The sequence below is a fragment of the Spermophilus citellus genome, assembly GCF_964194105.1.
Source record: "Spermophilus citellus genome assembly, chromosome: 10".
NCBI classification, from domain to species: domain Eukaryota; kingdom Metazoa; phylum Chordata; class Mammalia; order Rodentia; family Sciuridae; genus Spermophilus; species Spermophilus citellus.
Genome location: NC_138197.1, coordinates 70593922 through 70621743, shown reverse-complemented (window position 1 = coordinate 70621743; position 27822 = coordinate 70593922). Strand labels below are relative to the sequence as shown.

Genomic DNA, 27822 nt, shown 5'->3' with positions numbered 1-27822 from the left:
CTATGTGATCTCCTATATAAAATGTTAAAAAGTTGATAGAAATTGGGAATATAATGGTGGTTACCAAAGGCTGAAGAGAATTTGAGGGTAGTATAGAAGAGGGGAGGTGGATCAATGAGTACTGTTTCAGGTAGATAGGAAGAAGTTCCAGTGTGCTATTTATTGCACCATTGGTAACTAACTATAGATAGCAGTTGTTTACTATATAATTCAAAAAGCTAGAATTAAGAATTTTGTATATTTTCAACATGAAGAAATGATAAATGTTTGAGAAGACAGATATTTTCAACCTGCCTGGGTACAGTGATACATGGGTAAAATCTCAGCTCATTAGGAGGCTGAGGCAGGAGAATGGCAAGTTTGAGGCCAGCCATGTGTCACATGGTCTGCTATTAATCTATGCAATATTGTGTTTTAATGATCAGTTAAAATTTAAATAATTTTTTTCAGAAGTAACAGCCTTTAATATTACAGGATTTGGTCCTCTGAAGTAAATTACATAGTTATTTTTCTACCCTGACCAAGTGTTGTAATCAATACACTCTTCCCAGATATTCACTAAGTACTTGAAGATCCCTCCCAGTTTCCCTTAACTAAATTCCCAATCAGAAAACTTAATCATACTTTAAAAGTTAACAGATTCTCAACACCACAAATAGGTTGAGGAACTCTTGCCTAACATTTGTATAAGTTCATGTTGACCAAAGAAGACACAGGTTTCTCATTAAACTTTTTGTTTTAATGGGTCTCAAAATTCTGTGACAGATTTTTGGTCAAGTTGTTTCCATAAAAAATGCTGATTTTAAGGGCTGGGGATGTGGCTCAAGCGGTAGTGCGCTCGTCTGGCATGCGTGCGGCCCGGGTTCGATCCTCAGCACCACATACAAACAAAGATGTTGTGTCTGCCAAATACTAAAAAAAATAAATATTAAAATTCTCTCCCTCTCTCTCACTGTCTCTCACTCTCTCTTAAAAAAATGCTGATTTTAAAAACTAATAACTTAAAACTGCCACATACACAAAAACAAAATGGTCCACAAAACATTTTCCTTTCCTTCTGAAGGTTTTACAATGCTTCTTTATCATTAACCAGTCTTTTACTATTAAACTTAAATGGCCAATTGAGACAAACAGTTCTGAGACCATTCTTCCACCACTGATTAAGACTGGGGTGGCAGGTATTAGGGGTAATATTCATTTAGCCGTCTGAGCTTTCTGGGCAGACTTGGTGATCTTGCCAGCTCCAACAGACTTCTTGTCCACTGCTTTGATGACACCCACAGCAACTGTCTGCCTCATATCACGAACAGCAAAACGACCCAGAGGAGGATAGTCAGAGAAGCTCTCAACACACGTGGGCTTTCCTAGAACTATGTCAATGATGGCAGCATCAGCAGATTTCAAGAATTTAGGGCCATCTTCCAGCTTCTTATCAGAAAGGCGATCAATCTTTTCTTTAATCTCAGCAAACTTGCAAGCAATGTGAGCTGTGTGACAATCCAGTACAGGAGCATAGCCAGCACTGATTTGGCCTGGGTGGTTCAGGATAATCACCTGAGCAGTGAAACCAGCTGCTTCCATTGGTGGGTCCTTTTGCTGTCACCAGTGACATTGCCACATCAAACATTTTTTTTAAGAGAGAGAGAGAGAGAAAGAGAGAGGAGAGAGAGAGAGAAAATGTTAATATATATATTAAAAATTTTTTGAGGGTAGTATAGAAGAGGGGAGGTGGATATATATTTAGTTTTCGGCGGACACAACATCTTTGTTTGTATGTGGTGCTGAGGATCGAACCCAGGCCGCATGCATGCCAGGCGAGTGTGCTACAGCTTGAGCCACATCCCCAGCCCTAAACATCTTTGTTTAAAGATATGTTCTTGACCTTGAAGCCCAACATTGTCTCCAGGAAGAACTTCACTCAGAGTTCATGGTGCATTTCAACAGACTTTACTTCAGCTGTGACATTGACTGGAGCAAAGGTGACTACCATGCCAGGCTTGAGAACACCAGTCTCCACTTGGCCCACAGGGACAGTACCACTACCACCAATTTTGCAGACATCCTAGAGGGACAGACGCAAAGGCTTGTCAGTTGGACGAATTGGTAGCAGGATGCAATCTAAAGCTTTAAGCAATGTGGTTCCACTGGCACTGCTATCTTTACGGGTGACTTTCCATCCCTTGAACCAAGGCATATTAGCACTTGGCTCCAACATGTTGTCACCATTCCAACCAGAAATTGGCACAAATGCTACTGTGTCAGGGTTGTAGCCAATTTTCTTAATGTAGGTGCTAACTTCCTTGATGATTTCATCATATCTCTTCTGACTGTAGGGTGGCTCAGTGGAATCCATTATGTTAACACCAACAATAAATTGTTTCACACCCAGTGTGGAGGCCAGAAGGGCATGCTCACGGGTCTGCCCATTCTTGGAGATACCAGCTTCAAATGCACCAACACCAGCAGCAACAATCAGGACAGCACAGTCAGCCTGAGATGTGCCTGTAATCATGTTTTTGATAAAGTCTCTGTATCCTGGGGCATCAATGATTGTCACATAATACTTGCTGGTCTCAAATTTCCACAGGGAGATGTCAATGGTGATACCACCCTCATGTTCAGCTTTCAATTTATCCAAGACCCAGGCATACTTGAAGGAGTCCTTTCCCATCTCAGCAGCTTCCTTCTCAAATTTTCAATGGTTCCTTTGTCGATCCCACCACATTTGTAGATCAGATGGCCAGTACTGGTGGATTTGCCTGAATCTACATGTCCAGTGACAACGCTGTTGATGTGAGTCTTTCCCTTTCCCCTTTTGGCTTTGATTTAGCAGTGGTTTTCACAACACCTATGTTCTGGTAGCAAACACGTTGCAAAAAAGCAAAATTTAAATAATTTTTAAAAGAAGTTAAATTAGTGGTATACATTCTTTCCTTCAAAAACACAAGGTTTACATGATTTTATGAGGAAATTTTAGGAAACTGTCATTTAACAGGTAATCACTTTCTTTTTTAAATATTTCTAGAAGGTAGAAAAGTAGGAGATTAATTAGTCCCTCATAGAAAGCTAGTATTACCTTAATGTGGTTCAGACAAAAACAATATTAAAAAATTATAGGTTAAGCTCAATTATGAATAAAGAGGAAAAGATCATAAATAAATGGCACCAATGCAGAAGTATGGTTTACATGTATTTTATCCTAAGAATGCCAAAAAGCTTCTATATTCAAAAAATTTTCAGTGTACTACACCACATTTACAGATTCCATGAAGAAAGGCACTGGACCACTTCATCGGGTGAAGAAGATAAAAGTCAACACACTCATGATAAGTTCTTCATGCTGATGGTAACCTTGTACTTCTGTCTGTCTGCTCACTGAGCATTTAGTGCCATAGCTTATTACCTTCCAAACATTTATCTTTAGGTAACTCACATTAGATTCAAACTGTCATAAGCCAAATCCATCTTCTTCATTTCTTGCAGTAACTAGCAAGTTCCCACATAAAAGCCTTGTCATTCCAGCCCTCTCCAGGCAACCCATACATGTGGTCATCCAGGCTTTAGCTCTCAGACTAAGGGCATGGCTGTGGGATAGAGGGGCAGGGACTGGCTGAGAGGTATTTGGAACAAGCAGAACTTGATGGTGAATTGATCAATAAATACCTTCTGAACACAAATAGGAAGCACCATTTGTCACACAGAAGGAAGGAAGAAGGGATTGGTGATGAGAAATCACACCACTAGGTATTAGTGGGTGCTAAAAGATTTCCCAGAGAAGAAGCTTTTTGACAAGACCAGAGCATGCTCTGTAGAAGGGGCATCATTTTATGTGGTCCTTAAAGAATAGAGAAAGAATCCTGGATAGTGAGGGAGTTGGAAAGAGCTGCTTATTTAAAGCAGCACACAGTTTTGGTTTCATTGGTTTGTTTTCTTTGCTGGGGATTAAACACAAGGCCCCGCATGTGCTAGGCAAGTGCTCTACCACTGAGCTACATCCCCAGCCCTGAATGGTTTTCTACATGTTCACTTCTAAATACCAAAGGACTGGCAAAAGTAGGAGGCCTAGAACTATACTACAGAGCAATAATAAAACCAGCATGGTATTGGCACCAAAATAGAGTTGTAGACCAATGGTACAGGATGGAGGACACAGAGATAAACGCACATAACAACAGTTATCTTATATTAGACAAAAGTGCCAAAAACTACATTGGAGAAAAGATAGCCTGTTCAACAAACGGTACTGGGAAAACTGAGAATGCATATGCAACAAAATGAAATGAAACCCCTTTCTCTCACCATGCACAAAACTCAACTCAAAGTGGATCAAGGACCTAGGAATTAAACCAGAGACACTTTGCCTATTAGAAGAAAAAGTGGGTCCAAATCTCCATCTCCAACTTCCTTAATAAGAATCCTTTAGTGCAAGAGTTAAATGAAGAATCAATAAATGGGATGGATTCAAATTAAAAAGCTCTTAGCAAAGAAAAGTATCAGTGAGGTGAATAGAGAGCCTACAGTTTGGGAGCAAATTTTTACTACACGTACATGAGATAGAGCACTAATCTCTAGGATATATAAAGAACTCAAAAATCTTTTTTTTTAAGAGAGGAGAGAGAGAATTTTTTAATATTTATTTTTCAGTTTTCAGTGGACACAACATCTTTATTTTGTTTTTATGTGGTGCTGAGGATCGAACCCAGCGCCATGTGATGTCAGGTGAGCACGCTACCATTTGAGCCACATCCCCAGCCCTCAAAAATCTTAACATCAAAACAAACAACCCAATCAATAAGTGGGCCAAAGAACTGAACAGACACTTCTCAGAAGATGATATACAATCAATCCACAAACATATGAAAAAATATTCAACATCTCTAGAAATTAGAGAAATCAAATCAAAATTACTCTAAGATTTTATCTCACGTGAATAAGAATGGCAGCTATTGGGCTGGGGATGTGGCTCAAGCGGTAGCGCGCTCGCCTGGCATGCGTGCGGCCCGGGTTCGATCCTCAGCACCACATACCAACAAAGATGTTGTGTCCGCCGAGAACTAAAAAATAAATATTAAAAATTCTCTCTCTCTCTCTCTCTCTCTCCTCTCTCTCCTCTCTCTCACTCTCTCTTTAAAAAAAAAAAAAAAAAAAAAGAATGGCAGCTATTAAGAACACAAACAACAATAAGTGTTGGTGAGGATGTGGGGAAAAGGCACATTCATATATTGCTGGTAGGACTGCAAATTGGTGCAGCCAATATGGAAAGCAGTACATAGATTCCTTGGAAACCTGGGAATGGAACCACCATTTGACTCAGCTATCCCTCTCCTTGGTCTATATCCAAAGGACTTAAAAACAGCATACTACAGCAACACAGCCACATCAATATTTAGAGCAGCACAGTTCACAATAGATAAACTGTGGAATCTAGATGCCCATCAGATAATGAATGGATAAAGAAAATATGGTATGTGTACCCAATGGAATACTTTCAGCATTACAAGAGAATAAAATCATGGCATTTGTAGGTAACTGGATGGAATTGGAGAATATAATGCTAAGTAAAGTTAGCCAAACCCCAAAAATCAAATGCCAAATGTTTTCTCTGACATAAGGATGCTGATTCATAATGGGATTGTGGGGGGAGCATGGAAGGAATAGATGAAAAATAGATAAAGGGAAGGGAGTGGAAGGGAGAGGGCATGGGGGTAGGAAAGATGGTGAAATGAGATGGACATCATTACCCTAAGTACATGTATGAAGACACAAATGGTGTGACTCTACTTTGTGTACAACCAGAGATATGAAAAATTGTGCTCTATATGTGTAATATGAGTTGCAATGCATTCTGCTGTCATACATAACAAATTAGAATAAAAAAAGAAGTAGGAGGGGCTGGGGATGTGGTTCAAGCGATTACGCGCTTGCCTGGCATGCATGTGGACTGGGTTCGATCCTCAGCACCACATACAAAGATGTTGTGTCTGCCGAGAACTAAAAAATAAATATTAAAAAATTCTCTCCCTCCCTCCCTCCCCCCCCCTCTCTCTCCCCCCCTCTCTCCCTCTCTCCCTCTCTCCCTCTCTCTTAAAAAAAAAAAAAGGAAGTAGGAGGCCTAGGAATCTTCCTCACATAGGTGGTGGTCACAGCCTTGCAGTAAAGAAGGCTCAAGGTATGAAACACAGAATAGTAGAGAGTAGATGAGTCACAGGGACCCTTCACAGTGAAATGGTGGAGGAAGTAGGGGACAGAAATACAGATAGTCTTGAGAAGTTGTGCTGCATAGTGGTGAGGCCTGGGTCTCCAAGTCATGCAAATTATATGACAGCACTGGTGTGACCACTAACTGTGTGACCTTGGACCAGTGATGTAACCATCAAAGATCTGTTTTCCCATTTATCAGATGCATATAATTGTACCTTGTAGAACTATGAGGATTATATGAAATAATTGTTTCAAAAGTGTATGGCTTTTAGATTCAGAGTGGCAGATTAGAGGACGGCTGCATTTTTGCTTAATCCATGGCTCAGGATTCAATCAGTGGGAGTATTGTTTCTTAGAGAGGCGGGTGAAAGAGGGAATCACTGAAATTCAATATTGATAGTCAGAGTCTCTTAGAAATTTTGATAAATTGAACACAAACAAGAAAGAACAGATATATCCATGCACATCTGGTTGAGCTGTGGCAGTGGCATTGGTCATGCAGAGCAGAAGGATAACACAGAGAGGGAAACACAACACAAATGTGCACAGGGAAACCAATAGAACAGAAAAGTGGCCCGAACATAGCTGATCCAGAGACTGTATAGCAAACTATAAGTACTAAGTACTTTCTGTTTTCCCACCAGCAAGTGGAGAGCTGAAGCTGGCCGCCATGTGGAGGAGGCTACACTGTAGCTGTTATGCAGCCCCCTGGGAGGTGATGGCAAACATTGCCATACTGCTCCAGCAAGTACCTACTGTGTGGCTTAGGGTACCTAGAACGTGAGTGAGACAGGCACAGAGAAGTCTGTACCTGGGGATTCAAGTCTGAGATACAGAGGGGAGTGCAACTTGCTTTCCCTTTGAGCTGGCGGCTCATGTGACCAGCTGAAGAGGCTCAGGAAACTGAATAGGTGGCCATGCTTCTTTTCAGAGATTAAATCTGAAGGCTGTCTTTGTGGACAGTGGAATGTGTGCTATCTGTGGATGGTTGGCTCCCCTGCCCCACAGGTAGAATTCTCAGGAAGCTCCTGAGATCCAGACTCTCAGCCAAAAATCAACATCTGCCCAGCCCTAGGGTTGTGTTGATCTAAAACTCCAGAGCAAATACCACCCAACAAAGATCCTAAGATCCACTGGATCTCCCCACTAAGAATTCTGCAGTAGCGCCACCTGGGAGTGCATCTATCTGGTTTGTTCAGACAAAACTCTAATGGCAGCACTTCCCATTCCTTCTTACTTTGTACTGTGAGAGTGGAAGTGGAAAACTATTTCAACCAACTTCAGTGTTAGACCACTCCAGATGGCAACACAGCAAGCAACCAAGACGAGGAATGGTTTAACAACCTCCAGCCCTTGCACACTTGCTCGCTGGAACTGTCTTCTCTGTCACTGTAGAAGAAAAGGAAAGGGCAGTTGGGCATAGGCTGCACAGATTGGTTTGTGGATATATACACACACATGTATGTATTTGTTTCTTTTTTTCTCATTACCATTTTCTATGGTTGTTATTTTCCTTGTCTTTTGAGTACCCCTTGGTTTGGTTTTGTTCTCCTTTGCTTCTCTTGTTTCTCTTTTTGCTTTCTTCTCCCTCTTATAGCCAAATTCTCTTTTTTCTTTCTCCCAATACTTACTTTGCTTTTTAAATTTCTTTTGTTCTGGGGATCGTTTTGTGGCTTAGTGGTAGTGTACTTGCCTGGCAAGTGTGAAGCACTGGGTTCAATTCTCGGCACCACCTATAAATAAATAAATGAAATAAAGGTCCATCAACAACTAAAATATGTATTTTTAAAAATTTATTTTTTCTCTCCTCCTTCTTCATACCCATCGTTTGGTAAATCTCTTTTGCTTTCTCTCTCTTCACATTTAAACTTTCTTTTACCTTTCTATCACATTTTTTTTTCTCTTAATGAACTGCATTTTTACCATGTTGAGAACTGGTTGATATAATCCATGTCCTGCCCCATTCATGTCATGGCAGTCATTAGTACATGATAGCGTGGTTGACAGCTGCTATTTAATACCCACTCTCATTCTCAGCTATTTATTATTTTTGCTTTCAGGAATTGCTGACCTCTCCATTCCTGTTTTTGAATTAGTGTCACAGATGTCATAGTAGGCACTGGGTATTTATTTTAGTGCTGTATATTTGCTTCTATTGTTGCTGTTGTTTGTTTCCCCCTGTCCTGGGAGGTGTTGGGAATCTACTGGAACACTACAGGGTAGAGATTCTGCAGCAGAGCTAAACCTGGCCAAGAAATAGCACAACTTGTTCCACACATAAATTGACCATGTTCTCACTTCAGCGATGCTTTAACACAAAGAAGAAAAAAGACAAAACCCCCAAACTATCAAACAGACTCCAAGTAGGAATGGCTGGGCATGGGACTCAGGTCCCACTAATGGATATCCACTCCTACAGCAAAAACAGAATTAACTCCAAAGACTGGACACCACACCTACAAGTGGTTTCCAACTAGATTACTCTAGAATACTTTGGCAAGAAAAGTTTATGCCATAAAAAGGCCCATATGTAAGAGTGGAAGAGAAATCCATTCCAACAGATTCTAAAACCCTACACAAGAATACAAGAAACATGAAAAAAAAAAAAAAACAACAACAAGGTACCATGGTGCTTCCTAAAGTGCATGATTCCTCAAGAGTAGCACTCAAAGATTTCAAAGTGGATGGCATAATAAGAATGATTATAAAAATGCTCAGTGAATTCCAAGACAACAGAGAAAAATGAGAGAATGAATTAAACAGTAGTACAGAATATGAAGGAGAAATTTAGTAAGGAGATAGATATATATATATATATTTTTTTTTTTTTTTGAGAGAGAGAGAGAGAGAGAGAGAGAATTTTAATATTTATTTTTTAGTTCTCGGCGGACACCACATCTCCATTGGTATGTGGTGCTGAGGATCGAACCCGGGCCGCACGCATGCCAGGCGAGCGCGCTACCGCTTGAGCCACATCCCCAGCCCGATAGAGATATATAAAAGAACTAAACAGAAATCTGGAAATGAAGGACACAGTTAAATAAAATGTTCAGTTGAAAGTCTTTCTCATAGAGTAGGTCACATTGAAGACAGAATCTCAGAGCTGGAAGACAAAGTGATTGACCCTGAACATTTACACAGTATTAAAGACAAGAAAATGACCATAAGCAGAATATACAAGGACTCTGGGACATTAAGAGACCAACTTTAAGAATCACTGGCATAAGGACTGGGGTTGTGGCTCAGTGACAAAGTGCTTGGCTAGCATGTGTGAGGTACTGGGTTGGATTCTCAGCACCTCATATAAATAAATAGAATAAAGGTCCATTGACAACTAAAATATATGTAGATATGTATGTATTATTCATGTATAAAAATATATATGTATATATACATCTATTTATATATATAAAGAATCATTGCAATCAAAGAGGTTTATCATGTGCATGAAAAAGACATGAAACACTTCTTCACAAAAATTTCCAAAACCTTGAAAATGAGATGTACATACAGATAACAGGAACTAGTAATTCCAGATAGATAGAATCAAAAAAGAATCTCTCCATCACACATTATATTTAAAATACCTAACATACAGAATAAGGGTAGAATTGTTGAATCTCAAGAGAAAACTGACAGGTTACATTTAGAAGGAAACTGATCAGAAATTAAAAAATCTTTGAAAATAAGCAGAAACAACAACAATAACAACAACAACCACAACAAATGACTATTAAGGTGGCACTATAGAAAATACTTAAGAAAATGCTACAGGGAGAAGAAGTCAAAACAAACCCAGAGCTCATAAATGGACAAATCTCATTTGTAGAGTAGCTAAGCAAATGAGAAACAGACAAAATTAAATGTTGGAAACAAACCCAAATTGCAGGAATTATAAATATCTCTCTACAACAATCTTGATTGTAAATGGTCTCAACTATCCAATTAAAAGACACAGGCTGGCACATTAAAAAATAAAAAATAAAAAAGCAAGACCCAAGTATATATTGTTTTTAAGAGACTCACCTCAGCAACAAAAACAGCCACAGGCTGAAAGTACAAAGATGGAAATGGATTTATCATGCAAATAGAGCCCCCAAATGAGTAGGTACAGCTATTCTCATATCTAATGAAGCAGACTTCACCCAAAACTAATCAGATGGGACAAAGAGGGACGGTCCCTTCATATTGTGGGACAATACAAGAAGAATATACAACTGTTGGGGGCCGCCATGAACAGGAGCTGAGCTCATGGGAGTTGAGCAGGTACCCTTAGCCTTGAGCAATAAAGGTGTGGAACTGGCTTCAGCTGGAAGTGCAAAAGCAGGTGCACCTTACCTTTGCTGGGCAAGGAATCACAGCTCTGGGAGTGGTCGTCGCCCAAGGGGACTGGGCTACACACCCCTGAAACCCAATCCTTGCTTTATTTGGGTTGAGCTTTCTGGAATGCCTTCTCCCCAATAAATACATGGTTCAGGGGTGCTCTCTCTCTTTTGTCTGCCTCTCTGACCTCCCTTGTGGGAGCTGGGTCAGAGGATCCATCACTGAACCCCAGGGAAAAGGTACTTTCTATGTTTGTGTGATTATTTAGTGCCAGCCCAGTTGCGTGTCTAGGCACATAACAGTACTAAATATTTATGCCCCAGGTGTTGGTGACCTAATTAGGTGAAACGAACACTACTCTGATTAAAGACTCAGATAGATCCCAGAACAATAGTACTGGGCTATTTCAACACACCTCTATCAACAATGGATCATCCAGACACAAACTCAGTAAAGACTCTTCAGACCAAAATATATATGTATTATAAATCAAATGGGCTTAACAGACATCTATAAGATATTTCACTCAACACAGCCAACTACACTTTTTTCCTCAGCTGTTCATGGAATCTTCTCCAAAATAAACCATATTTTAGACCACAAAGCAACTCTAAAATCTACAAAAATTGATACAAGTTCTTGCATCTTATTTGATCAAAATGGGATGAAGTCAGAAATAAACACAAAAAACTACAGAAATTATATAAACATGTGGAGGTTGCACAGTACACTTTGAATGATGAATACATGACAGAAGAAGTCAGTGGAGAAATAAAAAAATTGTTAGAATCATGATACAAAAGAGGGTTGACCTCATATGAGAACATATGAGAACCTCTGGGACACTATGAAGGAAGTTTAAAGGGAAAGTTTATAGCTATGAGTGCCTACATAATGAAATCAGGAAGATTCCCCAATCTGCAACCTAACGATTCATCTCATGGCCCTTGAATAAAAGAACAAATCAATTCCAGAACCAGTAGGAGGAAGTAATACATAAGATGGGAGCTGAAATAAAAGAAATAGAAAAGTAAAAAACAATACAAAGGATCAAGGAACCAAAGAGTTGGTTCTTTGAAGAGATAAACAAGATTGATAATCCTTTAGCAAAACTAACCAAAAGAAAAAGACAATCCAAATTAATAAAATTAGAGATGGAAAAGAAGAAATCACAACAGATATTAGAGAAATCCAAAGAATCATCGAGGACTATTTTGAAAACTTCTATAGATTGGAAAACCTAAGGAAAAAAATTAAAAAGATACATTTCTAGACACATGACCAGGCAAAATTGAATGAAGAGGTCATAGAGGACTTAAACAGATGCATAACTAGCAATGAGGTAGAAGCAGTTATCAAAAGCTTTCCAATAAAGGAAAGCCCAGGACCACGTGGATTTCAGCTGGAATCTACCAAAACGTAAAAGAAGGACAAATTCCAGTGCTCCTCAAATTATTGCATGAAATAGAAAGGGATAGGACACTTCAAGTTCATTCTGTGAAGTCAGTATCATCCTCACACCAGAACCAGTTAAGGACACATCAAGGAAAGAAAACTGTAGGCCATTATCCCTGATGAATGTAGATGCAAAAATTCTTAATAACATTAGTAAGTTATATTCAACAACATATTAAGAAGAATGGACATCATGACAAGTTGGTTTTATCTCAGGTTTTCAAGATGGCTTACCATATGCAAAATAATAAATGGAATTCACCACATAAATAGAATTAAGGACAGAAATCACATAGTCATCCCAATAAACACAGAGAAAACCTTCAACCAAATTCAGCACCCATTCATGATAAAAACACTGAAGAAACTAGGGATAGAAGGAACTTGCTTCAATACCAGTAAGGCTATATATGACAAACCCAACACCAATATCATAGTGAATGAGGAAAAACTGAAAGCATTTCCTTTAAAATATGGAGGAAGTCAGGATGTCCACTTTCACAACTCCTGTGCAATAAAGTTATTGAATCTCTGGCCAAAACAATCAGGAAACAGAAGGAAAGTAAAGGGATATGTGGGAGGCCATCCTCGCATGTGATTTGAGTTACCTCTCTGGCTGGGCGAGAGGCTCTTAGCAACATCTTGTGTCCAGAGCTTTCCCCACCCTTCTCAGGTCCGAGGGCTTGTCCATGTGGAGGCGTGTCTTGCCACTATCCCAAAGACCCAATCATCGCCCCTGACCTTGAGACATTGTCCCCCTTCATTTTCATTGGGTGGGATTTTCCCCAGAATTTTTGTTCCCCAATAAAAGTCCACCCCCTGGTGGGTTCTCTCTCGCTAGCCTCTTCAGTAAACCTCACTACCATAATTGGTGGCTGGAGGCTGGAGCTAGGAGAACACATCCTGGAGCTGGTTAAAAGGTAATTAGAGTCTGACTCTTTAATTCAAAACTTCCTAGAGATTTCTCATGTTCTGAAGCTTCATTTATGAAGTCTGTGCTGGCCGTGGGCTAAATTTGGCGCCCTGAAGTGAGTCGCATTAGTTAAATCCTCTAGGTGAGTGGGGAAGCGCACTATAGAAATTTAGTACATTGTGACAATTTGTAGAGTCATGGAGGTACCAGGCAGTTTTTGGAGCTAAGGGATGTTAAAAAATTAATAATGGGAAATTCAACTTCTACCGATAAAGATATGTATTGGACCATTTTAGACACAATAATTATTTAGAAGGGAAAGCAGGTCAGAAGGACCCAGCAATCACAATTTTTAAAGATGGTTGGTTAATTCTGTCCTTGGTTTTGTGACCAAAATTCACCGGATTTACATACTTGGGACAAATTGGGAAGGAAATTACATAAAGTTTGTCTTTCTAATGAATTACCTGGCAGTACTGAAAATATTCAAAAGGTTTGATTCAAATGTATGATATGTCAAGATCACTGTACTATCATGTGTAACTAATAATTAAAAAAAAAGGTTTGAACTGCATTAGAGATTTGCCTTTTTGATTACTTGGGCCAAAGTTCTTGGCCCCCTGAAGATCTATTGAAAGGTATTCAGAGAGCCATTAAGTCTATACAAATTGAAAAATTGCCTGAAGCTAAAGGAATCTCTCTTCCTTTAATGAGGTTGAGAGCAAAATCAAATTCTATTCTGGCAGAAAACCTTGGTGCAAAGCCAAAGACAAAAAACTTAGCTTTACCTGAACCAGAGGAGAACCATAGAGAGGAAGCCTCCCAGGGATAGAAAATCCCTTTCGGGAGAGGAAATCAAGAGGAAATTCATAGAGAGGCAGAATGTCCTCCTCTTCCTCTAGGCTTTAGAGGTCAGAATCAAGATAGCTACAGAGAAGGGCTCACGAAGGGGTCTCAATCTGAGGGAGAAGACTCAGACAATGAAGTCCAGAAATTACCAGGGAATTTTAACAGATTATGCCTAACAGGATAGGTATAATCAAATTTGGCCGATTCCTGTTAGAAGGACAAATTTTAACAGGTATTCTGAACTGGCAATGAGCTTTCTTACCCCATTACAGCGAGGATTTAGAAAGGTGCAGGAAGCCATGGAAGACATTAGTGGGTTTCAGCTTTTCCCAGTTTTTGAACAGATTAACGATCAAGACCAGCGTGTTTGTGAAGCCACATTTAAAGTTAGGTAGTCAGTGTAGTTAAGTAAATCGGGTCTGATATCAAGTAAGATCCAAAATGGAGGCCATGTTGAGAATGAATTCCAGGAAAGCAGAACAACTCTTGGAATGTTAATGAAGTCTGGGAAAAGCCCAAGACCCAGAGCCCATCCCAAAGAAGTGTTAATAAACAGCCCCCAGCAAACTTGAAGATGCTGACTCAAAAGTCCTTCCTGCCCAGATTACTTCTTTGGCCTACCCATGCCCCACACCCTTCGGGCCTTCCTACCTACATTCCATCACTGAAAGAACTATAAAATGGGGAGACAACCACACTTCCACGGATTCCACCTCTTGGGTCCCCTTCTTCCTCCAGGAGAAGTCTTTTCTGCTGTCCTTTAATAAAGCCTCTACTTTCCACTCTGACCTTGCCTCGGCGTGCTTCTCTGGTGTTATACTTCAACATTGGGGAAGCAAGGACTTGTCACCGGTCAACAGAGGTAACATATTGAAGGTTCCCAATTGAGATTCTCCATTGAGGTAAGCGCCTCTCCATTCACCCTATGTCTGTCTGAGATGCATCTTTCTCTCTCTTTCTGGAGGGTAAGGTGGCCACCCGATGGCTACTTAGATGCAATTAGTGCAGCCGCCACTCTTCAAGACTCGGGTGAGAGGTTTCCCTGCCTAGGCAGCTCTCAATCACCTGTTCAATACAGAGCAGGCATGTTGGGTTTTGCCAAAGCCGCTTCCAACTTTTCTGTTTGGGCCTGGAGAGCAATTGGTGTGAATACACAGTGTCCCTAATCTCGATCTGCCTCGGATGCGTGGAGGTGGAAGAAGGAGTTTGGAACAACTGCAGAATTCTGGTCTGGGTTACACTCAAACGTATTCCTAAGGTTCCTTTCTCTTGAGCCCTCTCCCGACAGCCCTAAGGGGTATATAGGGTGATCGGTAGATGAATGGCACTGAGGGAAAGCCCCAATCACACTTGCCTCCATGTGGGTTACACAACACTCCCAACCCCACACCCATTCCCTCCTGGATGCTCCCCTTCCTTCACAGGTCAGAAATATTATCAATTAAGGTTGTAGGACTGAGAGAAAGGCATGGGATAATTAGTAAAAACTTCCCAGGTTCCCTAAGTTGCATAGGTAACTTTCACTAGTCTGTTTTACTGCTCCAATGTTAAAATGTGCAGTGTTCTCTTTAAGCTGCTAGAGGGAGGCATTTTTAGAATCAACTCCTCTGGTAATCTCTCTGACAGTAAGCACTACTTTACAACCAGTAAATATCCCTCACCCTTAGGAGGTTCCTTTAGTCTACAGAGCAAAGGCGACAAGAAGATCATGATTCTCTTTTGCAGTGGGTTTTTAGTGGCAGGGAGGAATGCAGTAATGCCCTTAAGTCTGAATCCTCCCAAGGTCTCTGGCACAGGGCAAACTGAGACCCTTGCAATTTGCCAAAGGGGAACAGAAACACCCTTGGCAAAGCAAGGTGAGAGAGAGGTTTTCTGGACAGTTTAGGAAGCTCATGATTAGGGAGACGTCCCTACTTAGAACAAGAACAGTTTTCTCCAGCGCAGGTGCCTGAGTCCTGTTTTCTTCTCACTCAGATGAGAGCTTCTCTCTCTAATATGCCAGGAGCACCACTAACCTGCATATTGAAAAATTGGGATAGATTTGACCCTCAGACACTCAAGAAAAAGCGCCTCATTTTCTTCTGCCGCCAGGTCTGGCCTCAATACAAACTCTCTGATGGAGAAACCTGGCCACCAGAGAAAAATCAATTTTAATACAATTTTATAGCTTGATAAATTTTGCAAAAAGGAAGGGAAATGGTGTGAGGTGTCATATGTTCAGGTCTTCTTTGCCCTAAGGGAAAATCCTAAATTATGCCAACAATGTAAAGTAGACTTAGCTATGATATCTGCCATGAAGAGAGAAAATCTTGGGGTCTCACCTACTGAGGAAAAAGAATCAAGAGGACCCACAAAATCTCCATCTGCTGTTGGTGTGTAACAGCAGCTCTCCTGTCCTCCATATCCTGGCCTCTCTGCATCTGCCCCAACAGGCAAACCAAATATATTACCTCTCTAGGAGATGCCAGGAGGAGAATTTGGGCCAATCAAAGTACATACCCCCTTCTCCCTTCAAGACCTAAGGCAGATAAAAACTGACTTGGAGAGATTTTTGGAGGACCCAGATAAATATATTGAGGTATTTTGAAACTTATGCCAGGTATTTGACCTCACCTGGAAAGATATTATGCTATTACTCAACCAGACCTTGACTTTCAATGAGAAGGAAGCAACTCTGAGAGCAGCCGAGGAATTTGGGGATGACCTACACCTTGCTCCTTCCCCAGCAGAAAAGACTAGGAGCAAACCTAATTACCCATCTGGAGCACAGGCAGTTCCCAGAAATGATCCTGAGTGGGACCCAAATGATGAACAAGATGCTTGGAAAATTAGCCATTTCCAAATGTTGATCCTTCAGGCCCTTAGGAGAATCAACCAAAAGCCCATTAACTATTCTAAGATTTCAGAAATTATTCAGGGACCCCAGGAAAGCCCTGCTATTTTCATGGAGGAAACTCAGAGAGGCAATGAGAAAACACACCACTGTGGATCCTGAATCCACAGAGGGTCAATTACTTTTAAAGGACAAATTTATCACTCAGTCAGCCCCAGACATTTGGAGGAAGTTACAAAAATTGGCATGGCCCTGATCAATCTTTAGATAACATCCTCCGACTTGCTACTTTTCTATCATAATTTTCAACATCCAAACCTGAAAATTGTGACTTATGGTTAAAATGCTTTAGGCATGAGGCTTCTGCTCAGAATTCCAGTTTTTCCTGCTCCTTCCAGACCTCAGCCAGGACTTAAGTTGAAATGCAAATAGAAGAAGCCTGTGAGCTCAGTAGGAGACTGAGCTGAGACCCAAGAGAAAAAAAAAAAGAGTAAAAGTGTCTTTTTACCTGAACTCAAACTAGACTAAACCAAAAAGTAAATTGTATGGCATTTACTAATTACTGGTCATTTTTTCTAGGACTCTTGCTTTTTCTGTATTTTTTTGAGCTCATGATTTTGATCCTACAGACCTAGATTAATGTTTTTCTGATCAGTTCTATTTTTGATCAACTGTGGAGTTTTTTAAACATTGCAATGGAGATTTCACCTGAGAAAAGCTACAAGGCCTTTAGTATTGTGTTATGTGTGCACACTTGCGTTATGTGTTTTATGTCTGTATGTGTGTATGTCCATGTATCATGCAGTGGTATGACAATTGGCAGATACATGAGGAGCCTCATGAAATTAAAAAGAAATGGATCCAAATATCTTTGATTCACATGATTTAAATGGTTCAATTTAAATTGGGTAAATAGATGAAAGTAAAGATTCTTTAAAATTAAGCTTATAAGTTTTTCTAGGTGTTCAAAAAAAAACCTAATAAAATGTTGATGCCTATGAAATAATCTGCCTAAATTCAGAAATTAAGAAGGATTGTTTCAAAATGTGAACAGAAAAAGAGGTTAACAGATGGAAAAGAGAAATTAGAAGGTTCTAGGTATGGATTTAACAGAGGGAAAATGTGTTTCTGGATAAGAGAGTCTATTTGATTAAGTAAATAAGAGAGTTTTAGTAAGTGATAAAGAAGGTCTGTGTAAGTTGGTTATATGTGTAAGTTTTTTGAGCAAGTAATCTTAAAGAAATTAAACAGCTGGTTAAACAAGAACTGTTGTTTTAGAAAATTGTGCTTTGTTCTTTCTTTAAAAGCTAAATTTGGTTAATATAAAGACATCAATGTAATTGTGGTGCTATTAATGTGTTCATATCTTCCAGGTATACAAATCTGTGTGGTAGAAGCATTAAAAAAAACATTATATCAAGCTGGTGTTCTAAAGTTGTATGGTAATTTTAGGCTTAAAAGAAAAACTTGTTGGAGATTTATTTATATCATTTGTGTTCTATAACTGGACTTGTTATCAATAAGATACGTAAAGTTCTATGTTACTTTTTACACTGAGACACAATTTAAATGTATTTTTAAGTTAATGAGAGCCTAATCTGTGTAAAGGTTGATATTGTAAAACACAAAAGTACTTTGCTACTTTTCTACAAAAGGTTAAAAGCTTTCAGCCTTTCTTCAATTAATGTTTTAGATGTGATATTATATTATGTTAGCTAATATTCATGTGAACTTGAGCAACAATTTATGTAGGCTTTGTAAAATGATGTCTAAAAAGCAAAGATCAGAGATTCCCAAGATGGCCGCAAATAGAGTGCATCATACCCCGTGTCCGCGCCACTGCGCAGGTGAATAACGAGTTAGAATGAAAAAAAAAAAACTATCTTGTTAGGAACTTACAGCAAAATGGGGGTGCACTAAAACCTAGAGGAAGGATTTCCAGCACTGAGGTCCGGTAATTGAGTCTCATACACGAGCCAACTGTGCAACCGGAGATCTGGGCTGGCTGATCCGCGCGGCCCGCCCTGTGGCTACAAATGGCAGGGAGCCACCGAGAAGCGACCAGCAAGCAGGGAGATTGCTGCAGATTCTGTGGAATCCTGCCACCTGAGCACTCATGGAGCCCCGGGCTGAGTTCGGGATTTCAGACGGGGAAGGAAGCGGGACAGTTCTATCCCCCACAACGGAAACTCCACCAAGGAAACCAGCGGCCACCATCTTGGAGAGCTGAAGTAACCACCACCACTCTCCGACAGACTGCAACAATAAAACAGGTGTGTGTTACTCAGCTCATCTCCCATACATCAGGGAATTCTAATAAAATCTCTCCTAGGCTCTCCGAGGGAGGGATTATCAGAGCAAGCCTGCATAAAGACATGGGGAAAACTACAGACACCCGACCTTCAACTCCCCCTCCCATCAGCGGGGAAAACAAAACCTGTATTGCCAGCGTGGGGGGAGGGGCAAGCGGAAAAAATCAAAACAATAGAGTGCCGGGGGGTTCTCAATAGCCACCCTCCAGGCCCAGAGTACAGTTTGAACTGCTGAGAGGCATCACTCAGGGGAAATCTGGTCTAGCAGGAGAAACCAGGACTAGCAGGAGAAACCAGGGGACTAGAGGCCAGGCCCTCGCGACTGGGCGGCTGGAGAATGCACGCCCGCCTGAGAAACTCCACCCGCTGTCCGCGCAACTGGGCGGCTGGAGTTCGCCCCCCCCCGCCAGCGACCGACTGCGTGACTGGGCAGCTAGAGATTGCCCGCCCACCAGCAACAGCCGGCCCATTGCCCCTGCGACTGGGTGGCTGGAGACCGCACGCCCACCTGTGACAGCCGTCCCATTGCCCCTGCGACTGGGCGGCTAGAGATCGCCCGCCCGCCGGCGACAGCCAGCCCGCTGCCCGTGCGACTAGGTGGCTGAAGACTGCACGCCTACCGGCGACCGATCATCTGCCTGCTGCCTGCGCGACTGGGCGGCTGGAAACCACCCACCTGCTGGCGACCGACCCTGCGACTGGGCGGCTAGAGATCACCCGCCCGCCAGTGACAGCCCACCCACTGTCCGCGCGACTGGGCGGCTGGAGACTGCCTGCCAGCTGGCGACCAATCACCCACCGGCTGCCAGCGCGACTGGGTGGCTGGAGACCGCCCGGCCGCCGGCATCCGGGAGCTGAAACCAACCAGAGACAGTCCAGTCCCACCCCTCCATTCAGACACCCCAGTAAGGAGCCTGGGGCCCGCCATAGCAGAGAGGTGACGACACTGGAGCTCGGCCGTCGGAATTCCTTCCCAACGGAATCCACTTTAGAGGCATAGTCTACCAACACAAAGGAGAGACAACAGAGATATAAAAAAACAAAACAAATTTATAGAAGAGAGCAGAAACACAGCAATCAAATAGAGCTGAAAAGTAGCGTGAACATCATGAAAAAACAAGGGAAAAAAGGAGTACAAACAATGCAGGACAATTTAAATCTACAGGAGGACCTAGAAGCATCAGAAACAGGGATAGGGAAAGAACTCAAGGCATACCTAACTCAGATGGAAAGGAATATTAGAGAAGACATGAGACAGCAAGTCCAAGCAATAAAAGTATATTTTGAAAATGAATTAAACAAACAAATTCAAATGGCAAAGAACGAGCTTTACCAGGAGATAGAGATCTTAAAAAAAATCAAACAGTAATCCTAGAAATGCAGGAAACTATAAATCAAATTAAAAACTCAAACGAGAATATTACAAATAGACTAGATCAAGTAGAAGTCAGAACATCAGATAATGAAGACAAAGTTTATCAACTTGAAAAGAATATAGTCAACACAGAAAAGATGCTTAAATCCCATGAGCAATCTATTCAAGAGATATGGGATGTCATAAAAAAACCAAATTTGAGAGTCATCGGGATAGAAGAAGGCATAGAGAATCAAACCAAAGGAATGGACAACCTATTAAATGAAATAATTCTAGAAAACTTCCCAGAGATGAAAGATGGAATGGATTGCCAAATCCTGGAAGCCTACAGGACCCCAAACATTCAAAACTGTAATAGACCAACTCCAAGACATATAATTATGAAGATAGCCAACATACAGAACAAGGAGAGAATATTAAAAGCTACAAGAGAAAGGAGGCAGATTACATTCAGGGGTAAACCAATTAGGTTAATGACTGATTTTTCATCACAGACTTTGAAAGCGAGGAGATCCTGGAACAATGTATTTCAAACGCTGAAAAATAATGGATTCCAGCCAAGAATACTGTATCCAGCAAAATTAAGCTTCAGATTTGACAATGAAATTAAAATCTTTCACGATAAACAAAAGCTAAAAGAATTCACAGCCAGAAAACCAGCACTGCAAAGCATTTTGAGCAAAATACTACAAGAAGAGGAATTGAAAAATAGTGCCCAAAACTAAAAGCAGGAGGTATCTCAGTAAAGGGGGAGGAAAATAACCAAAAAGTAAAAACTAGCCAAACTAAAATAAATAAATAAATAAACATGACTGGAAGTACAAATCATATTTCAATTGTAACCTTAAATGTTAGTGGCCTAAATTCATCAATCAAGAGACATAGGCTAGTGACCTGGATCAAAAAAACAAATCCAACAATATGCTGCCTTCAGGAGACTCATATGATAGGAAAAGACATACACAGGCTGAAGGTAAAAGGTTGGAAAAAATCATATCACTCACATGGCCCTCGGAAGCAAGCAGGAGTGGCCGTACTCATATCGAATAAAATCAACTTCAAACCTAAGTTAATCAAAAGGGATGAAGAAGGACACTATATACTGTTAAAAGGAACCATCCACCAACAAGACATAACAATTATCAATTTGTATGCACCAAACAATGGAGCTGCAACGTTCATAAAACAAACTCTCCTCAAGTTCAAGAGTCAAATAGACTACAACACAATAATTATGGGTGACTTCAACACACCGCTCTCACCATTAGACAGATCCTCTAGACAAAAGCTGAATAAAGAAACTATTGAACTCAATAGCACAATCAATAACCTAGACTTAACCAACATATATAGAATATATCAACCATCATCAAGTGGATACACATTCTTCTCAGCAGCACATGGATCCTACTCAAAGATAGACCATATATTATGCAATAGGGCAACTCTTAGTAAATATAAAGGCGTGGAGATAATACCATGCACCATATCTGATCATAATGAAATGAAACTGGTAATCAATGATAAAAGAAGGAAGGAAAAATCCTATATCACATGGAAAATGAACAATATGTTACTGAATGATCAATGGGTTACAGAAGACATAAAGGAGGAGATAAAAAAATTCATAGAGACAAATGACAATACAGACACAACATACCGGAATCTATGGGACACAATGAAAGCAGTTTTAAGAGGGAAATTCATTTCTTGGAGTTCTTTCCTCAAAAAAAGAAAAAACCAACAAATAAATGAACTCACACTACACCTCAAAAACCTAGAAAAGGAAGAGCAAAACAACAGCAAATGTAGTAGAAGACAAGAAATAATTAAAATTAGAGCAGAAATCAACGAAATTAACACAAAAAAACATTGAAAAAATTGAAAAAACTAAAAGTTGGTTCTTTGAAAAAATAAATAAGATCGACAGGCCCTTAGCCATGTTAACGAAGAGAAGAAGAGAGAGAACTCAAATTACTAACATACGGGATGAAAAAGGCAATATCACAACAGACACTACAGAAATACAGAAGATAATTAGAAAGTATTTTGAAACCCTCTATTCCAATAAAATAGAAGATAGTGAAGATATCGATAAATTTCTTAAGTCATACGTTCAGCCCAGATTGAGTCAGGAAGACACACACAATTTAAACAGACCAATAACAAAGGAAGAAATTGAAGAAGCCATCAAAAGACTACCAACCAAAAAAAGCCCTGGACCGGATGGGTATACAGCGGAGTTTTACAAAACCTTCAAAGAAGAATTAATACCAATACTTTTCAAGCTATTTCAAGAAATAGAAAAAGAAGGAGCTCTTCCAAATTCATTCTATGAGGCCAACATCACCCTGATCCCGAAACCAGAAAAAGACACTTCAAAGAAAGAAAACTACAGACCAATATCTCTAATGAACTTGGATGCAAAAATTCTCAATAAAATCCTGGCGAATCGAATACAAAAGCATATCAAAAAAATTGTGCACCATGATCAAGTAGGATTCATCCCTGGGATGCAAGGCTGGTTCAATATATGGAAATCAATAAATACTATTCACCACATCAATAGACTTAAAGACAAGAACCATATGATCATCTCAATAGATGCAGAAAAAGCATTTGACAAAGTACAGCATCCCTTTATGTTCAAAACACTAGAAAAACTAGGGATAACAGGAACTTACCTCAACATTGTAAAAGCTATCTATGGTAAACCTCAGGCTAGCATCATCCTAAATGGAGAAAAATTGAAGGCATTCCCTCTAAAATCTGGAACAAGACAGGGATGCCCTCTATCACCACTTCTATTCAATTTAGTTCTTGAAATACTAGCCATAGCAATTAGACAGACAAAAGAAATTAAAGGCATAAAAATAGGAAAAGAAGAACTTAAATTATCGTTATTTGCGGATGACATGATAATATATTTAACAGACCCAAAAGGGTCTACAAAGAAACTGCTAGAGTTAATAAATGAATTCAGCAAAGTGGCAGGATATAAAATCAACACGCATAAATCAAAGGCATTCCTGTTTATCAGCAACAAAACTTCTGAAATGGAAATGAGGAAAACCACTCCATTCACAATATCCTCAAAGAAAATAAAATACTTGGGAATCAACCTAACAAAAGAGGTGAAAGATTTATACAATGAAAACTACAGAACCCTAAAGAGAGAGATAGAAGGAGATCTTAGAAGATGGAAAAATGTACCCTGTTCATGGATAGGCAGAACTAACATCATCAAAATGGCGATATTACCCAAGGTTCTCTACAGGTTTAATGCGATGCCAATTAAAATCCCAACGGCATTTCTTGTAGAAATAGATAAAGCAATCATGAAATTCATATGGAAAAACAAAAGACCCAGAATAGCAAAAGCAATTCTAAGCAGGAAGTGTGAATCTGGAGGTATAGCAATACCAGAGTTCAAACTGTACTACAAAGCAATAGTAACAAAAACAGCGTGGTACTGGTACCAAAACAGGCAGGTGGACCAATGGTACAGAATAGAGGACACAGAAACCAATCCACAAAATTACAGCTTTCTTATATTTGATAAAGGGGCTAAAAGCATGCAATGGAGGAAGGATAGCATCTTCAACAAATGGTGCTGGGAAAACTGGAAATCCATATGCAACAAAATGAAACTGAATCCCTTTCTCTCGCCATGCACAAAAGTTAACTCAAAATGGGTCAAGGAGCTAGATATCAAATCAGAGACACTGCATCTGATAGAAGAAAAAGTTGGCTACGATCTACATACTGCGGGGTTGGGCTCCAAATTCCTTAATAGGACGCCCATAGCACAAGAGTTAATAACAAGAATCAACAAATGGGACTTACTTAAACTAAAAAGTTTTTTATCAGCAAGAGAAACAATAAGAGAGGTAAATAGAGAGCCTACATCATGGGAACAAATTTTTACTCCTCACACCTCAGATAGAGCCCTAATATCCAGAATGTACAAAGAACTCAAAAAATTAAACAATAAGATAACAAATAACCCAATCAACAAATGGGCCAAGGACCTGAACAGACACTTCACAGAGGAGGACATACAATCAATCAACAAGTACATGAAAAAATGCTCACCATCTCTAGCAGTCAGAGAAATGCAAATCAAAACCATCCTAAGATACTGCCGCAGTCTTGGCTGGGCACAGAATCACGAGCCACTCAAGCAGGAACAAAACTTTATTTTGAAAAAGCCGCCAAGACTCTGTAGGCGCCGGCAAGCCAAACCCGGTCCTCCCACGCGGGCGTCCACCGGAACCGCGCGTCTCCCGGAACCCGGGGTCCCCCGGACCTCCCCCGGAATTTCCTCCTACTATCCTTCCCCAACCAATGGGAACTCTCCAAGAGTCTGGTAACATGATTCCGGTAGCAGGCCAAGGTGAACAGCGGGAGTCCAATTTGCATATGAATGTAAATCTTAACATAGTCATCTCAGTGGCTAGCTGGCGTCACTTTACAACCAAAGGTGCCATACATCGTATATTTGCTTGTGGTTCCTAGCAAGATACCATTTCACTCCAGTAACATTGGCAGCCATTATGAAGTCAAACAACAATAAGTGTTGGTGAGGATGTGGGGAAAAGGGTACACTTGTACACTGCTGGTGGGACTGCAAATTGGTAAGGCCAATTTGGAAAGCAGTATGGAGATACCTGGGAAAGCTGGGAATGGATCCACCATTTGACCCAGCTATCACCCTCCTCGGACTATTCCCTGAGGATCTTAAAAGAGCGTACTATAGGGATACTGCCACATCAATGATCATAGCGGCACAATTCACAATAGCTAGACTGTGGAACCAACCCAGATGCCCTTCAATAGATGAATGGATAAAAAAATGTGGCATCTATACACAATGGAGTACTACGCATCAATAAAAAATGACAAAATCATAGAATTTGCAGGGAAATGGATGGCATTAGAGCAGATTATGCTAAGCGAAGCTAGCCAATCCTTAAAAAACAAATGCCAAATGTGTTCTTTGATATAAAGAGAGCAACTAAGAACAGAACAGGGAGGAAGAGCATGAAGAAAGGATTAACATTAAACAAAGACGAGTGGGGGGAGAGAAAGGGAGAGAGAAGGGAAAGCATATGGAAATGGTAGGAGACCCTCAATGTTACACAAAATTACATAGAAGAGGATGTGAGGGGAAAGGGGGGAAAACAAGGGAGAGAATTGAACAACAGCAGATGAGGTAGAGAGGGATGATGGGAGGGAAGGGGAGGGGGGATAGTAGGGGATAGGAAAGGTAGCAGAATACAACAGTCACTAATATGCCATTATGTATAAATGTGAGTGTATAACTGATGTGATTCTGCAATTTGTATTTGGGGTAAAAATTGGAGTTCATAACCCAATTGAGTCAAATGTATGAAAGATGATATATCATGAGCTTTGTAATGTCTTGAACAACCAATAAAAAATATAAAAAAATATATAAAAATAAAAATAAAAAGCAAAGATCAGCTTCAGAACTACAGTACTTAAGATTTATGAAGAGCCCCTCCGTACCTGAGATAAGGCTCTGTGTCCCATCTTACTACATATGAGAATGACTATGAAAGAAGTAGGCCAGATTTCAGTACATTTAAACTTGTGTCCAAAAGTTGGTTTTTATCAAGATTACTAGGATCTCAAACAGGGGATTATAAAGTATAACTCTGCCAAAATTCAAGGTAGCTATTACATGAACTAAATATGTTTTTACTCTTGTTAATTTTATTTTGTAGTTTTCTTATAAATGGTCTAAAGATTGCCTGTTAATATTTTGCAGAGGTACTGCTTTAAGAACACACAACTTGGGTTAATTTAAGATAATGAGTTATCACCTACAGGATAGAGAGATAGACATTAAAGCCCAGTACTCTTAATGTAAGGCTATTGAAATTTTTTTGCTGGATGTTTAAGATTAAGTTTTAAAATTAAAGTTAAATTAAAAAGGCCAAGAAAACCAATATTTGGCTCTTGCCCTCTGAGTCAGTCTGAATCCAGGGAACACGGGACATCTCTAAAGAGCTTTGCAACTCTGGGCCACATAACCTCAGGGAGATTAATGAGACCACTGGAGGACAGAAAGCCAATCAGTGCATTTTCTATGAAGAGGAGGGTCATCAGAGAAGGTAGACATCCCTGATGCTTCGAAGGGAAGCCACATGGACCCATCCTAGGCACTATCGGAACTGAGAAGCTGCTGTAAAGTTCCCCCAGGACTCCCAGGGAAACTCAGTTGACTGTTAACAATAGAAAGAAACAAAAGACAGTTTGACTACTTCGTCTTAAATACTTAGCAAAGACAGTTAAAACCGAAACACAGCTATTCCTGGGCATTTTAAATAATAATAATAGTTAAATGTAACTTCTAAGAATAAGTAAACTGGAGGCTACAAAAGAGATTCTTAGGCAGGAATGCCTGATAACTATCAAAAGGAACTGCCAGAGTAGTTTTTAGTTTAAAGCCTACAGCTATTTCTAACCTACACAGGTAAGCTTGGTGTTTGCTAGTATGATTATCCAGCCCTAAGTAACAGAATTAAAGGTTTTTCTATTAGACACAGAGATCATACTAGTAAAAGGATTTTGCAAGATCAGACGACATTAAATTATTAAACTGTATCTGAAGAGGAAGGACATCTATAACCCTAAAAGTTAAATGTTATGTTTACAGTCCTGATAACTGGGGATGTTAAAGCCTGGTGAGGGAACTTCTGTACAGTGACATGTTCCAGCTGCTGCAACATTTATTCAGTACTCACGGTTTTTGTTTCTCTCATAGAAGCACCCATCCCCAGATGACAACCTGTTTTTCCCCAACCAGACTTCAAATAGAACTGACTTCTAAAAGGGAACTCACATCCCCCATGTCGTCCACCACATCGTCCCCCATGTCGTCGAGTCCCCTCATGTTCGACACCCCTTTTCAGCTCTGAAGCAGCCAGAATAAGCCATTGCCCCTTCTCCTTACAGCAGTAAGGAGTTCCCAAAATTAGAGAGGGGAATGAAGCCAGATTTAAAGTTAGGTAATCAGTGTAGTTAGGTAAATCAGGTCTAATATCGAGTAAGATCCAAAATGGAGGACATGTTGAGAATTAATTCTGGGAAAAGCAGAACAACTCTTGGAATGTTAATGAAGTCTGGGAAAAGCCCAAGGCCCAGAGCCCATCCCAAAGAAGTGTTAATGAAACAGCTCCCAGCAAACTTGAAGATGCTGACTCAAAAGTCCTTCCTGCCCAGATTACTTCTTTGGCCCCCCCGTGCCCCACCCTTTGGGCCTTACCACCTATATTCCATCACTGAAAGAACTATAAAATGGGGAAACAACCACACTTCCACGGTTTCACCTCTTGGGTCCCCTTCTTCCTCCGGGAGAAGTCTTTTCTGCTGTTCTTTAATAAAGCATCTACTTTCCACTCTGACCTTGCCTTGGAGTGCTTCTCTGGTGTTATACTTCAACATTGGGGAAGCAAGAACTCATCACCGGTCAACAGAGGTAACATTCACATCCATGCGGTAATTCCATTTAAAACTATTAAGGAGTTAAAAA

At 40.3% G+C, this 27822-nt stretch overlaps 1 pseudogene across 1 annotated transcript; it reads right to left on the bottom strand.

Annotated features, from left to right (window-relative positions):
• On the bottom strand, positions 1-27165 carry LOC308658227 (elongation factor 1-alpha 1-like; annotated as a pseudogene). The gene is made up of 5 exons: positions 27133-27165; positions 19686-19740; positions 1828-2819; positions 1019-1596; positions 1-12 (listed from the first exon to the last, which is right to left on the bottom strand). The product of its transcript is annotated as an elongation factor 1-alpha 1-like (transcript).
• Between the last annotated feature and the right edge of the window lie 657 nt (positions 27166-27822).